General features: G+C 34.0%; 1 long non-coding RNA gene across 1 annotated transcript; it reads right to left on the bottom strand.

Annotated features, from left to right (window-relative positions):
- Positions 1–6,401: 6,401 nt before the first annotated feature.
- LOC113276540 lies at positions 6,402–9,383 on the bottom strand. Its single transcript, XR_003324451.1, has 6 exons — positions 9,140–9,383; positions 8,888–8,942; positions 8,619–8,773; positions 8,370–8,473; positions 7,218–7,404; positions 6,402–7,107 (listed from the first exon to the last, which is right to left on the bottom strand). It is a non-coding gene; the product is annotated as an uncharacterized LOC113276540 (long non-coding RNA).
- Positions 9,384–12,072: the final 2,689 nt, after the last annotated feature.

The raw sequence follows: 12,072 nt of genomic DNA, 5'->3' as shown, positions 1-12,072 counted from the left end.
TTTGATTTTATAAGGTACTAGTTTATCACCCGTGCTATGCACGGGATTATTTCTTGTTTAAGGCATATTGGATCATGTTTTGAAACTAACTTCATTAGGATTAAAAATATTATTACAATAAACTGGTAGAACATCATAAAAAAAATTCTACAGTTAGTGTGCAAGAAAATAAATTAAAACAAAAAAGGTTAAAATAACAAACTCCAAGACGCATCCGAAAAAATACAAACTCCAAGGGGGACAACAGTCGCAACAACATGAAAATAAACTTCATCTTAGGATTCTTCCATATCCTCTCAGTGCTGGGCGCAAAGCATTATCTTCTCCGTCGCTGCGAGATGCATATGTTTATACCTTCAAGATCAAGAACTTGTTTGATCCATATTTCATGTTGAACACTAAAACAATACATCAAAAAAATATTTTGTCCATCATTCATCAAATAGTGCCAAAGCGTCTTCCAACTACCTATCCTCATCCTCATCAGAGCCAGGACTCTTGTCCTTCTTTTACACACACCTTAGTATAAAACAAAATAAATATGAATTGCATCTCTATGCTCTACTTACTCATAGTCAACAAAAATACATCCCTGATAAGTAAAAAAAATAGCATAAATTATACATGTAACCATGTGTCAACAAAACGGAACAAATATTATACAGGTAATGCAACAATGCACACAATCATGTGCCAAAACAAATCAAAAATTATACATGTAATGCAACAATGCAAGCGAACTCAACATTCAACATGACTTAAATCAAGGCTTTGGTATCTCCTCTCCATGATTGCGTTTTTGCATTTTTGGCTATTTTGCTTGCTCTGGATCCATCCTTGGTTGTGTCGGCACCATTGTCGAACGTATACTTCCCGTAGGCACTAAAATGCATTCCAAATAAAAATGGAATCAAAATCTACAATCATGCACATAGAACAATAATATACATATACATGTACCTGCATTTGAACTCGGGATCGTTCCACGTTGTCTCTTGCTCGGAAGTCACTGGTTCTAACAGTCTAATCGGTTTCACATATTTTCTCAAGGATTTGCTTGCTGCATTATATCAACAAATAATAAAATTTATTCCCTTAAACCCGAAAAATAAAGCATGCGATCAAAATGTAAAAATAAATATGTTGCGCACAAAATGTAAAAAATTCACACCAAAAAAAAAGGAAAGAATAAGAATCACTCATTGTTCATTCTGGTCACTCGCGAAAAAATTCCACAATAACAAAAATTAAAAGCAACTTCCAATATTATGAAGCAAAATTATCTTCTAAACTTACGAAGTTTTTCATCTCCATACTTTCCATTCCATCTCGATCTATAGACTGATAATATGTAAAAATCAAAGCACACCAAAGATATTTAAAAGGAATATCTAAAAGTATGATAATTATCTTGGGAAAAAATTTCTTCTAAACTTATAAAGTTTCTCATATCTCCACTCCAATTTGTACTCCATCTCATTTATATACGGATATAATACTATGTACAAACCGAAGCATAAAAAAGATATTTATCTTCTAAAGCGATCTTATGGTCTTTATCGAATGGGGGTAATCAAATCCAATCAAAATCCTATTCCGATCTAAAATACTGTTTGGGTCAAGGAATTGAGTTTTTTACTCCGGGTTTAATCTGCTACTACAACTATACCACATACATTTGTTAGCATAATCCAACTCTCTAATTTATTGTCAATATGACGATTAATTGTTGGTCATCAATATAGTGCTTCGGGTGATACAAATTACATTTACATTTATATTGTATTCAATGCTCCTCCCAAATTGTACATATCAACAAAAGAAAACTAAGCTGTTAAACCTAAATAAAAGAGTTTAGGTAAAGGAAAAAAAATATGATCTACACTAATTAGTCCATGTAACATGATATGTAGTACATCCAAAACACTTTTATAAGATAAGTTCGAGTCTAATTCAATGGCGGTTGTTTGATTCTGATTTTACTTTTAAGGGATGTTGTCGCAGATGCATGCACCAAATCAATATCCAACTCATTACATATTTCAGTTTTAGTCTATCGCATTTGATAGCTGAAACTGAATTGCAGTACACTAAATATCACATCCAATAAAGTGTTTTTGATTCCACATTTTCTGATTTGAGCCGAACATGCAGTTTTTCATATTAATTTATATTTGACATCCGCTCCTCATATCGGTTCAGATTGCAATAGATATCTATCAACGATTCATGGCTTCGATAAACAAAAGTCAAAAAGCACACCAAGTCGCCGATATCCACAATCACCAAAAACACATAAACTCATGAAACACCCTTACCAAAGAGCCAACTAACCAAACCCTTCTCAGCACCTAAGATAAACCATGCATGAAAACTACAAATCTATTGGGAAAACATATATACAAAAATAAGTAAGGCCACCAAGATGAAACTGAATCGCAATAGTTTACCTGGCGATTTGTATCAAATGTCCATGGCATGTCTTTGGCTTGTATCAACGTCGATCGTATTTTCATTGGTATCAGTAGATAAACTAAAACATAGAGATAATCAAACTCATCAATACCTAAACCAATAACCAACATAATTCGGCAAAACTTCATGATTAATCAATCAAAGAGCAGTTTAGTTATACCTGAAGCAACTATATTTCTCATAAACTTTGGTGAGACAACCAAAAACCTGTACTTGATTAGGACCTCATGATCCAACGAAATCAATTCAAAAACCGGAGGTTTAAAATAGATTCCCCTGGAAATATATACTCGTTAAGAATATTAGAATTCCCAGTTTCACACCACTTCACTGCGTGGAAGTATCATCACCATCTACAAAATATAATCAAGAAAATATAACAAGAGTATCAAACAACGAAGAAAATAGTCAGGTAAAATGTTAGTTTTTATCGACCCGGCTCTTTGCACAATTTAAACTCATAATCATACACCACCATAAGCTCAAAATTTGATAGAAAATCAAAATAACTAAGAAGAGAGTAAGAGAGATGTTCACCATGTTATCAGGGGGATCTATGTACAGACTCCCCCTGGATTGAGCCACCCCTACCAAAAAAAATTAGTTCACATAGGCAGTAAAAGATAGCCCATCTTAGTTGAAACCCGTGTATACCGATAGCAAAGCCGGGGTAAGAATAAGATAAATAAAATCTATGAAATCATTACCCGGACCATGTTAATTGCTAATGGAACATAATGAAATTCAATCTCTCGGAGTGGTATGAATCCTGAATCCAAAATCAGAAATCCGGTGTAAATCAACCAAATAAAAAACTCATGATCAATTATATAAGAGCGATAAAAAAATTCCAAGCGATTCATTATTATGTAAAAGATTCGATTAATAAAAAAATGGAAACAAAACTGTATAAAAGATAGAATAGAAAAACGGAAGGAAACTCACTATCACAGGAAGAGAAAATACTACCTCATCGAAAACTTGTGTCGAGAAAGTGAGAGATTGCATCAAGAAAATTAGGGTTTTGACTCCGGTTCAACGTCTTATATAGACACATTAATCCTAAAAATAGTATTTAAATTCCATAAAAATGGAAACAATATCGATCAAAATCTAAAAAAAAGTTACCTAATGTTTGTAATTTTGGATATCCATTGTGTATATGGATAGAAAATTTATTTTTTGCAGCATTTTTGTTCAAAAAAATATTATGCATATCCTTAATCATCTTGGAATATAATTCTATTAATTTTACAAGAAAATATTGTTCACAGAAAAAAAAACTCTCCATGTTTAGAGTTTCCAAGAAAATCGTGTTTTTATTTTTAGAATTTCTTAGAAAAAATCTAAATTTATTTTTTTTGGGAACTTTTTTGTTTTTATCTTTTAATAAAATGAGTAAATATTAAGAAAAAAATTAATATAATTCATGATTGTACTTCTCTATTATTATTATTTTGCATAACCTCATGTTCAAAGACTCCACCCACGGTCTTGTATTAATGATTTCTCTTTCTTGATTATTTGACAGGAATAACAATCAATTATTATATGGAAGAGAAAGCACGCCTCGATCTACAGGTAAGTACGTACAATTTATGTACTTTGATTTTAAATTTTAATTAACGATTTAGATTTGATCAAAGTCCCTTTTAATTTCTTTGGAGTTGTAATTATAAGTTGCTATTAGAGTCAGTTGAATTATTATTAGTCAGGAATTGTAATGAGGACTTATTTAATTTTAAGAAGTGTAATTGGACACTGGGCATTGAGAATTTTTTCTTTTATGATTCGTTTAATTTTGTGATGAAATTGCGATGGTAAATGCATATCTTGATGTGATTTTATTTAAATTTCATTTAGTTTTATTTTAATATTATTAAATATATTATACCTTTTTTATGTATTTTTGAAAATGAGATTTTATAAGATTTAGTTTATTTACTTAGACAAAACTGTCCCTCGTACCAAGGAGCAGTTATGGGGAAAGTCAATGCAAAGTGGGAAACGTGCCCGTATCATAGGGGAAGTTATTTCAGGAGAGATAAAACGTGTAGGACAACCTTTCTTCTTCTAAATTGCAAAATGCGCCCAAGTCACAAGAAGAGGGGCAAATTGTATGTACACCTTTCATCATCCACCACTTGTACAGAAAGAGACACGTGGAGGCATGCAAAACAAGATATCAAAACATGATAACAAGCATCTCATCAGAAGATGCCACCGGTCAGCAGATCTGACGGTCAGGGACAGAGGATCACATAGGTATGATGGCTTAGAGGAGCACCAGATAATACCCCTCGGGTGTTAATACACCCAATCCCGAGGAAGATCCCAGATCAACGGCTGAGAGGAAGTTTGACTGACACAGATGTGACCAGACAGAGAGACACTTGTCTGACACGAGCAGACACCCATCTACCCGCATTAAATACCAAAGAGATATACACGTGTCAATCAGCTCGTGGAAGAGGCGAGGATAACCCTTCGTATTCAAGCTTAGGACGCAGCACATGCCGAAGACCTCTGCGAAATGGGCACAAAGCACAAGAAGATAAGATCACAACGACACCTCAGAAGTGGGACCCACGTTCCAACTTTATAAATACCCCTCTCCACTAAGAGAGAAAGGGGTCGACCAATCCAGAGCAATTATAGGAGAATATAGGAGAGAGAATATAGGAAGAGTAAATAATCCCCCTACTTCCGCAGACCTATGTATACTCTAAAGTCATTCGAGTATCTTTGTAATCATTCAATACATAGTGAAACACCAGCCCCGTGGATGTAGGCCTTAGTGCCGAACCACGTAAATCTTTGTCTTATTTACATTTCAGCACTTTACATTCAGCGTTGAACTTCATGTGCTTTACATTTATACTTGATTCTCTGTTTATTCTTTTATACGAACATTATTTATGATAATATTCGACTAGACAATGACAAGCTCGAAGGCTTCGAGTCGATGAATCGATATAATCATCCCCTTTACACATACGACGTACAATTTTAGAATTAGAATGTACGCGAATATTGTTTGTGAACACGTGGATGGCTTCGTGATTTGTGTGTTCACAATACCATCAAACTATCCGTTGTCGTTTCTCGGCCTATTGCAATTGTAGGACTGTGAATGCAGTTGAAATCCTTGGAAGGTTATGAGTGCCAAATCACTTACGCTAATCCCGAAAACTTCATGTTTCCATGTAAAGAGATCCTACGCCTTTCTCATTTGCATTATGTCCACTCCAAGAACGGAACAGCTGTCGAACCCAAAATGTGATTCGATTATGGTAGCCTTTTATTCCATCCGCAGTAACCTAGGAGGGAGATATGTATTTCCAAGGTATTTTTGGTCGTCGTCCCAGTTTTTGGTGTTTGGAAATTTTCGCTAGTCATAAATTCGTATGCACTACTTGTGTAAATCAGATTTACATCATCAAATTGTAACCAAAGATTGTGGAAACGTATGCGAGTCCTCTATGATAAAAAATTTCTTTTATACATCATTAAATCCTACCATATAGATTTCCAAATGAAACCCCGCTTTATACAGGTTTGGGAATGAATGCGTATACACCATGATCGTGATGTCTAACTTATGCTTAATCAGTGATTCTTCCTGATCTAATGCAGTTGTTACATCAATATAGTAGTACAAAACCAATGACATTCTCTTAGGGCATAAGCCCGTTAATCAGTGATTGGGGGAAGTATGGATCTAATGCGAAGGCTCCTAACCAAACCATTGGCTAAAAGATGTTTCTCAGAAATGAATTGTACGTCATTCCCCAAAAAAAAGAACACAAAAACATAACATCTTTAAACCGTACCTTATTTCAGAATATTAAGCAATATATCTGGTTGTGTTTCTGTAACGACATATCAAATTATTATCACACGCCCACAAAAATAGTCCAACCAAGTTAACCAAAAAAATCTAATTCGAGTAAATTAACAAATAGTATAGTATACACACATAGATTTAGAGCAATAGAACGATAACTGCTTACCGGGTAACTAACTGCACAACCCTAATCGTTGTTTATTACCTCGAACAGGCAATCAGAAAAGTAGCAACGTGTGATTTCCTAGATCAAGTTCTCCGATGTGAGCAATACATAGGCAATTTACAAAACAGATAATGTGTCGCTATTTTATAAATGTTTACTAAAGTTTCTTGCACATAAAATTACCACATGTCAATTGTACATTTTGTTGTCAAGCACCACCACTTCACCTCCTCATCCTCTATATCCATCACCCCACCTCGTCCAGTAGCTTCATAAAACATGTGTAAAGTTCGTCAAATGTGTACATGTCTGATACAACTGACTGTGCCCTTTGTGAAGATGATTGTAGTAGTCACAGTTTGTGAATGAGAACTTCAGTAGGTGAGAATATCAGATTTTCATGTTGACGCTTTTAAAAGGTAAGAATTGCAGAAGATCTTGGTTTGGAAGTAACTAACAAAAATCCTTGCAGTTGTTGAGAACCTTGAAAATCCACTTCCTGGTGAAGAATTGGTGAGAACCCTGAAAGCACGGCTTTCTTCAATGATTCCAGCAGATTTTAAGAGTGATAAAAAACGGCAGTATGGTTGCATCATCAACTTCAACGTGGATAAGGTACCTGAGTGGGAAACGGGTAGGCACCAACAAAAATAAAATTGGATTATTAAATATCACGGTATTAAGCAAAGATCACAAACCGATCTATGGGAAGGTCGACTTTGGCCTCACATTTTATGCATCAATGGTCAGCATCCTCAGACAACTTCCTTGTTACACCCATAGAAAGAAAGATAACACCAACCATTCTCAATAAGTAATTTCGAAATACAGAGTAACTGGGAAATGGTTAGCTGGTTAATTGGTCGTGACTTTGTCAATGTGCAGGTCGGGCTTTACATACAACGACATTAGCAGCCTGTACACAGAGACAGGAGATTGATTGAGCAAATCAGATTTAGTCAATGGTATCAAAGGGTGAAATTAAGTGTGCACAATTTGAATGGTTGCAATAATAACAGAGTAGTTGGGTTCGATTCAGAATTAAATGGTCAATGCCTCTATTGTCATAAGTATTGAGTTCAGGGTTCATTACATCTATCTCTATTATCGGAGCATGAATTTGTAAAGCACAACAACCTTTCTATCAAAACCCTCGTATAAGCATTAAGAATTCTAGTGAAAACAACATCATCATCGATTACAATTCACAAATTCATTTTCAGATTCTTATTTGTTTCTCAAAAAGAAAACAAAGAACAATAACATCATATTCGGTCAACATGAAAAGCCATAATCTATGAACACAGGACATACTTAAGCCAATTTATGTTTTTTCCCTTAGGATAATAACTTGACGTGCACCCATAATCTACGAACGTAGGAAATAATTAGGCCAATTTACGTTTTTTCCCTTAGGATAATAAGGTGACGTGCACCTTAGTGTTCTATTCTTAGTATAAAATTTTCCATCTAAATTTTATCCAACTAATAAGGGCCAAACTACATGTACATAGAAAATCAAATATCAAATGTTGGAGAGTCACGCTCCTTTATTTGCTTGTTTAATCACCCTGTTTATACACATTGAAATGGAGCTGAATGAGAAGGATGTAATGTAAAGAGTATATATTTTTTTAACTCAAAAACCAATGTCTTCTACATTTTGGGCCAATAACTAAAGGGAGCTAATCAAATCATGTACTGCAAACATGGTCTTTCGTCATTAGTCATAGTAGAGTACTATTTAGTAATTAAAACTGTCAATAGTTAATTTACATGGCCATAACGCAAAGATATAAGTATTCACTTACTTTTAAATCATATGGACATTAACACGTCTAAATACGCAATCAATCGATGTTGATGGTAATTTCTACTGACCTTTCTTACATTAGAATATTTCAGGTAAGTCAATGTTGGTGTACTCTCTGTTGACGTCGGTTGAGGAGAGGGTGAATTTGCCTGTGCAGTGCATCAGAATGGTTCTGTGAAAGTGTAAAGTACTAAATAATCAGAAACTTCTGTGCACAAAAAATAACAGAAATATAGTGAGACCTGAATAATTATTCACAAAAATGGAGTAAAAAACAATCATAGGATGGAGTCTTGACTAATTGGATCAGTCTATACCTGGTGTGTCGAACTACCTTAATTACCATTCACAAAAATGGAGTAAAAAACAATCACTGATACCAAGCACAATGGGAGAAGGCATCCCTTCCCTATCCCTCATATAAAGGGAAGGGATATGGCTCAAAAGGCAGAATTGAATCTTGGTAAACTCACTGCAATGAAAAGATCAACACTGATTCAAAATGAGTGATGGTTAGCAAAAATAAATAAATAGAACCCATGATTAACCAAAAAAAACAAATTTATTTTGATAAATAATTACTTACAAACCCAAATCTTCTGCACATTCTACCTGGAATTGTCGATGGTAAGGGGAAAACCCTATAATGAAGAAAGAAAATCAAATTAAAAATTGAGGAAAGAAGAACCTAACCGTGAATCAAACAAAATCAGAATGAATTTTTTTTTTTTTTTTTTTTTTTTGAGATATGGAAGAATCAAATATCCGAATCAAATATCCAATTGAAGAAATCAATTCGACAAATTTAAAGAAAAATTAAATTAAAGATGGTACCGACCTAATAGCCTTGATAGAGCATGCAGAACAAAGAAATAGAGAAACCTGGGTAGATGATAACTTCTGTTGAGGTTTATATAGGGAAAATTTCAAAGGATAACTCTTCTAATGTAACGCATCATTATCATTGTATGAATCAAAGGGGTTGAATGGCACAAATAATGGTATTGTTGATGGAGGAGAAGACGGGATTAAATGCGATGAGATATCGGTGATAATGGGTTTTGTAACCGAAAGAGGATCAAGGCAAGTAGAGATTTGGGACGTTGGATTCGGACGTAAAAGTAGGGAGCGTTCTCATCCACAATTTGTGTTTTGCACTTTTAGGGGAATGTGAGCTGACGGCCCGACGATCACTCAAAAACGATCATTCACCCCCATCTGATAGGGAAAAAATCATTTGTTTTTGTAAGATATATATTTGAATCAAGTTAGCAATTCAGAATTCGGCAAACGTACGGAACGGCATACGTACGAGTATTATACGGTTTTGTAAAATTCAGATTCGGTCCAAAATTCGGTCAACGGGACGTGATTCGTCAGTAATTCGGAACGACATACGTACGTGTATAATTCGATTTATAAATGTGAGTTCGGCTCTGAAAATTCGGTATCTATATATAACAAATAATTTGTATTTATAAAGTCATAGACCAATTTTTATGCATGTGTGAGTTATTTAAAGAAAAAATAAACTTAATATGATGATATTAATAATATATACAACATTAGTTATCCAAGAGGACGTCGTATGGTGGTTTAGATGCTTGGTTAGTGAGTTTGAGATCTCTCTCACCTTCACCTTCAAATCTCTTCAGTCGTTTTTATTTCATAAAAATTATAACACGTCTAATATTCGGTCGTGTATGCTCGGGAGGCAGTAAAGCCCAAAAAGTGGAATCTTTGAAAAGTAAAAGCTAAAAAATTTATGGCGAATTAAGCGGACGTATCATTCGGGATACGTAAAATTCGTGAACGATTCGTGAATAATCCGGGAATGCCACATAATACGCGACTTGGGTTCGGAGTTGCAAACGTACGCGAATAAGACGATAAAATTCGTGATACGGAAAAATTCGCGAATAATTCGCGAATCATTCGCGAACTTACTAACTAGGTATTTGATACGTTCTGAATTTTATACATGTGGCTTGTCTTCGGTTATTAAATAACATGACAATTGATTCCGATATTATTGTTTAAATTATCATGTGTTTTAACCAAATTTGTTTTAGCATTAAAATGATCGACCATTTTTTATATTTTATAATGTTAAACGTTTTGTAGCGTCACGGGAGTAACATAAATTATTATTACTTATTAATATCCGCCACCATCATAAAACCACATGATATCATTTCTTTCTCTAACACCACTCAATGGCGGAGTCAGAGGTTGGCTAACTTGGCTTTATTCCCATTAAAATTCTAATAAATACATAGAAATCTTGAATGTCATCCTATAAATAGTACTTAGACCATCTATTTTTAGGGTTTAGTCCACCAAAGTTTACATTCTTTAAAAGAAAAGCATCCCCTCAATATCAATTTTTGACTCCGCCGCTGACACCACCACTGTCATCCACCCTTGTAGGTTGTTGGGCGTAATTCTAATTTGCAATCACAAATGCGATGTATGAGGTTAGATCGAATAAAATTAGGTCGTCAGTTAATTATTCCATTATTTATTTTTCCGTATTATATTGCAATCAATTTTATTTTAACATTAAAAATCATGATTTATACAATCTGGGACCAAAGATTGCAGAGTACCATTTGGGTGATCCTACGGTCGTGAACATTCCTATACGATTTGATATCATCCCTGAAATATATGATACCTGCCTTTATCAATCGTGATAAAAACAACCAACTACATCTTTCACAATACAGTGTTATCTGTGTTGTAACGACAGAGAACTAATATTGTCCACGACTTCTCACCGGCACACACCGCCACTACTTCTTTCACCACTACCACCACAAGGACGGAGTTAGGATTTTGAGGAAGGGGGAGAAAAAAACCTAGGCAAATTGAATACGGGTGCAAAACGGACTTAGTAACCCATTTTATGATTAAAAAACCAAAAATGATTACAATGAGGCGTTGCTCCGTCCCTGATCACCACTAATGTCTCCACCTCATCACTTTCTAAGAACCGCCACCGCTTCCACCACCCACTACCGTCATTAATGTTTGTTGATGTTATTTTTATCAAAATTATTCATTAATGAAAATACGTATTTATTAAACTAAATAAGGATATATTTATAATGAAAAAAAACAAATAGATCATTTATTGTGAGCAATTAGTGAAACACTAACTAATAACACTTTATAATGAAAAGAATTAATAGATCATTTATTATGAGCAACTAGTGAAGCACTAATTAATAAAGCACTTACAATATTTAAGTTGGACAAACCATGACCGTAGATTTATCTTCCTTCCTAGACAAATCTCGGGCGTTATTTATCTAGTCTAACTTATCCAAGCTTTGATTACAATCATAGATTTATCTTTTCCCTAAACAAATCCTGACCACTCTTTATCTAGGCTAACTTAGCCAAACTGTGCTATGTATTCTAGACAATATTTAAACATATGTTTTAATGTCATCCTTTAATTAGTATTTAATTGCATTACTAATTGAAATTATAATGATACACAAATTTAAAAAGTAAGAGTCATGCATATTTTATTTAACAAATATACCAAATTAATGTTGACATTTACATTAACCATCACCTTTCTTACACAAATGAAACTTATGTTAATAATATGATACTCATAATTTTCTTCCACCAACCATTAAGCAAATTAACCTTAATGGACTTTTTTACATTCACATGAAGTACAACTAAACAATAAACACTTCCATGCTCATGCAGTACATTTTATTATGACTATTTATTTTTATATTAATAAACAAA

The sequence above is a fragment of the Papaver somniferum genome, chromosome 4 (assembly GCF_003573695.1).
Source record: "Papaver somniferum cultivar HN1 chromosome 4, ASM357369v1, whole genome shotgun sequence".
NCBI classification, from domain to species: domain Eukaryota; kingdom Viridiplantae; phylum Streptophyta; class Magnoliopsida; order Ranunculales; family Papaveraceae; genus Papaver; species Papaver somniferum.
Note: the sequence above shows the minus strand (reverse complement) of the source record. Positions and strands in the feature narration are given on the sequence as shown.